The sequence below is a fragment of the Varroa destructor genome, unplaced genomic scaffold, assembly GCF_002443255.2.
Source record: "Varroa destructor unplaced genomic scaffold, Vdes_3.0 BEIS01000002.1, whole genome shotgun sequence".
NCBI lineage: Eukaryota > Metazoa > Arthropoda > Arachnida > Mesostigmata > Varroidae > Varroa > Varroa destructor.
In genome coordinates this window covers 29,835,522-29,840,728 of record NW_019211455.1, presented here as the reverse complement: position 1 = coordinate 29,840,728, position 5,207 = coordinate 29,835,522, and the positions used below count along the sequence as shown (strand labels likewise).

The 5,207-nt window shown below is 41.2% G+C and overlaps 1 protein-coding gene across 2 annotated transcripts in view; it reads left to right on the top strand.

Annotated features, from left to right (window-relative positions):
- The window catches only part of LOC111245911 (inactive phospholipase C-like protein 1), a 133,745-nt gene that overhangs the window by 26,166 nt on the left and 102,372 nt on the right, over positions 1–5,207 (top strand). The gene's annotated exons all lie outside the window — the stretch shown is intronic.

The window sequence follows — 5,207 nt, the reverse complement described above, 5'->3', positions numbered from 1 at the left end:
TTATAATTCACGACAGTTTTAATATTTTCACTGGTTCTTCAGTTGGTCTATATTGACGTACAGGCATTATTTCCCACTGCCGATGACAGTTCTGACAAAATCGGTTATTATGACCATATACTAAGATGCGACGCTAAGCCGTAATTTATTGTTGGATGCAGAGAATTCATGAGGTAACCGAGTTCCAAATTTTTGTGTGAACCCAAAGAACTGAGGTAGTTAACAACGGTCCTGTGATCCGCATTTTCGGTTGATTCCTGACTTGTTTGTCGGCCGCTATTTCTGCGGAGGTGCCTTCAGATGATCGTCATCAATATCGGATAGTCGGCCAGCGCGGAGATATCTCCTATGTCCGGAACACCGTTTTCAGGTTTGACAAACCACTCTCGACCAATCCTCTTAGCGATAGCGCCGTTACCAAACACAAGCTAAATGTTCCGGGTTGTGTCGGCAGCGTTTCAGGCTCGACTAAGCACATAGTGCCTTTTTCCATGTGGAACATTTATCTTAGACAAATTCCTTTGAATTTAAATAGCGTTTCCAAAACAGTACCTCTATCGCAAGCTGCAAACTAATATAACAGTGCATTTCAAACTTTATTCACTATTCAAAATGCCCGAACCGTAAATTAAGCTAATGTATCAATTACAAAGCACACTTAACTAACGGTACTATTTATTGGCATGCAACATGATAGTAGAAAAGATGATTAGTAACAAAGCGCTGGTTTAAAGATTCATTGATACTGAGGCTGCGGAATTAAAATCAAAGACGCTATCACTAATTAGCGTTTTTTGCTAGTTTGTTTGGTCATACACAGAGTCGTGCGCGGGGTCATGCGCAGGAAAGCCGCATTAATCTCATCTCGGAACTGTAGTGTTAACAAGGCACTACAGACCGGAGATGCTTTACGTTCGAATCAATGTAGGCCTATACCGTCAGGCCCCTACCCGCTTAGGCCTCACTAGACAACGAAGAACTAGGCCACTTGAGTTTTGCCTAAGAAGCCCATAAACTCATAGTTAGAACTACGGAGATGCTCCGGATAGCACGAGCAGGGACGGCAGCATGATCCGAAGGTCTTGCGGCAAGTGGCCCGTAATAGCGCCTGGCTAAAGAGAAGCGAACGTACTAAAAGCGCTACAAACACTATCAATATGATTATTATGGTGTATTTTTGACGAACGGGTTTCGATAGACGCTGAAGCTAAAAGAAGTAGCCGAATTGCTATGGTTGAGAGGTAAAATTGGTCTTTAAATTGGGTCGTCGTATCTAATTCTGATTATAATATATAAAACAGAGGGAATGAACAGTCCGTGCTGGGTTAGGCCGCCTAAGGACAGAAGAACGCGTCTACGCTGGATGATTGGATCACACTGAAAGAGAAGCCAAAGAAGACACGAAGAGATCAAGGATGGTTTAACATAGCGGAGTGGCTCAGGACAGCGTAAAAGAAGGTTCAATCCAACACTAACAGAAGTGGACTGACCATATTTCCAATGGCTGTGAATATCATCTATTGTATATGGATAAGATTATGTCAGCGAGTGAGTAAGAGCCAGTGATGTTATTACTCTTTCTCAATCAACACAGGTTTTTTGTATTGTACTACAGCTGCTGTATGCGATCTGTTGTTTAATCGAACTACTTAGCGAGTCACACGCCTTCATCCTGTCACTACAGAGGCCATACTCTAGTGTCTCTAACCTTAAAAAATGACGTTGACCGTCCCTGCTGTAAAGACTACCGTAAAAATAAATACTTTAGTCTGTTTATATACTACCTGTATAGATAGGGCGCGGTCTCAGAAGTAAACATTCTTTAGCAGCTTGCCCTCATCATTCGGTGAGATTAGTCATTCAATGTTGCTCGGCGCAAAGAAGCGTGGGCTTCGCACGATGCCGGAACAAAGGACGCGTACGAAAGGTCTAAAAGATGAACGTAAGCCACTGAAGAGGCAGGCTTGTCTAAAACAAACGAACATAACGCGGCTATGAATTATCGTAGGACAGCCTTACTTACTACTTATAACATAGTTAAATGAAACCGCTTGTTCTTGCACGATCGGGCCTGTTGGCCTGGGCTTTTCATTCTGGTGTCAAGTGGAATTTTCTTTCCCTTTGGTTATCCAGTGGATAGACGCCGTTTACTGGTTCATCGCCGCCATCCTCGATGCTGTATTGAGCTATATAGAATTTTTGAATCCCCTCATTGAATCATACGGGGCTGCCGCGTAACGCAAGCTATCGACGCTGGGCAGAAAACCGCATTGTGTATTGTAAACTATGGCCAAAGGAAAGCGGAATCATTCGACCGCATTGGTATCATTCAATCCAGGGCTTATATTGGAGAGATGGATTAAAATTGTAATGATTTCTTTTTTCTTTCTGAGTAACTTAGCTAGGTAAAGATGAAAACTAGCTAATAAAGCATTATATAACTTTTCTGGCGAACGAAGCATAGGTAATATATATATCAGAATATGGACACTTAGGTGCGATGTACCTGCCTGCAGAGCGAATACATAGTGGATCGTGCAATGGATAAGTATTCAGATGTTTTTTAGAGTGTATTGACCCAATGCAGTGTTTCTTTTGGATTGGGAATCGTTATAGTCGACTATTCTCTTGCTGCTGCTGATTGTTCTTCTCCTTTTAGCAGCGAACGCTTCTATGTGGACGTCGAGTGTCTGCTACTTTATTACGAAATCTTCGAACGGTCACTGCGATAGAGCGGATGAGAAATGGCCTTTTGTTTTGGCACGCTCCGCTTTGTTTAAGGATACAGTCATTGCCGCTTGCGGCTAGTTATCCTGGGGTACGATACAGATTCCAACCAGATTGTCAACTATGTTACTTAATCTCTCAGACTCCGATTTGTCTAACTAGGAATTTGTTAATCGTCTGCTCCATAAAGTTAAAACTTATGTATAATAACTGGATCACACTGTGGAACTTATTTTTGAGATTAGTGCCACTTAGCGAGCCAGGAAGCACGTCTATGTAAATGTGATACCTTTGAAAGCACGCAGGCTCGTCTTTACGAGTGCAATATTGTAAACTGCAACATCATAGGGTGGTTAGCCTCAACTAATGGCCACATTCTGTGGATAGAATGACCAGACACTTCGCTAAACATATTTCGACGTATCCTAGCACGTACTGCATATGTGCTGCTTTGCGTCTGCCTAAACGTATATCTCGTACAAGAATTGTCCTGCTTATGTTTACAAGCTAGGGTGACTTAACAGTCAGCGAGTAGGGAGCAAGTGAACATAAGATACAGCTCTAATACGTAATCCGTTATTCTCTGCTTCGTTAGTGTAAGCCACCATCAATAAAAAGCAGCGGGCTCAGGGCAAGATACACAGCGCTACGTTTGGCATGCCCAATCATCCTTGAAAGTGTATTTCCATGGGTTCGTAGGCTTTCCCATTGGTGCCGTGATGGGAAAGTAGTTAGGTTACATTTAAGTTAAAATCAAAGGGGACTTTGATTCGATCATCCACCATAATAATAGCTTTGGTATTATATACTCCTGGTTACTCCTGAAAGTTACCTGAGAAAGAAACAAAGAGGGGTGCGTCATGGTTAACACTGGAAGTTTCTAAGAAACTTGAAGAGATTAAATCATCGCAGCTATACTAACAATATAGAAGGTCAGACTCGTTGACGAGCAATATACACAATATAGCACTATTCGATTTCGAATTCTAAAATTTCAGTTAACCTACATGTCTATGTAGAGTTATGTAATCAATCCAAATTGGTATTATAGGCCCATTGGTATACTGCTATCCAAATGATTTACTATCGTTACGAATAGGCAGAGTTTACTATCATTTTATGAAGAAGCGAAAGACGTTTTTAGGAGGGATATATATAGGCAAAGGGAACGTATAGTAAGTTTTCGGAGTGGCTTTGTTTATTCTATCGGAATGATATTGCATCATACAGTGCAGAAAACCAATGAAGAAGCTGTTTCATGTAATTAACAACTCTTAATGATCATGCCGATACGGCTAGCGCCCTCTATTCGAACGAAAATGTATAATAAACGTGCTTGACGTGGCTCGAACGAGACTGATGCAGTCTAAACAGCCAGGTTAACCTGATTGCCTGCACATTATGCGCTTCTGCATAGGTTAGCGCTGGTCCCCGTGCAATGTAATGCAATTAATATTCTGAGCGGTATAATTTCTACTCGAAGACGCGATGTTGGTCATATCATTTAGTATGTGACAATGTGCTCCTATGACGAATAACTTTTCAGATGTATGAGCACATGTACACACTAACGATCCTCAGATCGGTAACGGTCACGACTATATCAGCGATGGGGACTGGGACGTTCTGTATGTACTGAACAACAACCAACGCCGAATGGGGCTCGCTAACATGATGCCCAACCGGCAACCTTGACATGTTTCATCACATCCATCAGGCTGAAATTCAAGGTATTTTCACCGACTATGATGCGATGTGTTAGACTTTCATTGAAACCTGTTGTTGTGTGAGAGTTGTTTTCGTTATTAGACTATCCTAATTGCGGAACTACTTCAAAACTTCACTGCGAGTAAGTGTCTTAGCCGTTGATCATAACAAGTCCGAGCACAGCGTTAATGCACAGCTCTAGACGGATAGATAACAAATTTCGTATCAGATCGGGTAGTCGATCTCGCTATTTGCAAATTAGAACTAAATGAAGAAATGCTCTAGGACGAAGTATTTGCCACTGTTTAATATAAGGAATGTGGGAACTCATACGTCTCCATTCTGCTATCATTGGGCAAGGAATGACACGCATCGCTATGATCCTTGAAGGGGTCGTTATTGTCACTTTCATCCTTGCGTTACGCGCAGGGTCGCGAAATTATTCAACGTATTCAAAATACGTCTCAAGGACATCTTAACAGGACGCCTACGTACTTGTATTTTATATTTCAGTTCCTTTTCCATATCACTTTATCTGAATAAAAGTACTGAACTAAAAAATCATATAGAAAATTATAACTCTGGGGTTGCATGTAGATATATACGTACGTGCGTCGATGCTAGCAGACGTGGTCCAGTTTAAACGTAATATGCATATCTTACATTAAGCCATATTTTTAGCGTGGTTTACTCTTTAATATACAAAAATCTTTAATATAATTAGTTTAGTGAGGTTTAGCTACACAAGAATTTTCATCGCAGAAATATAAAAA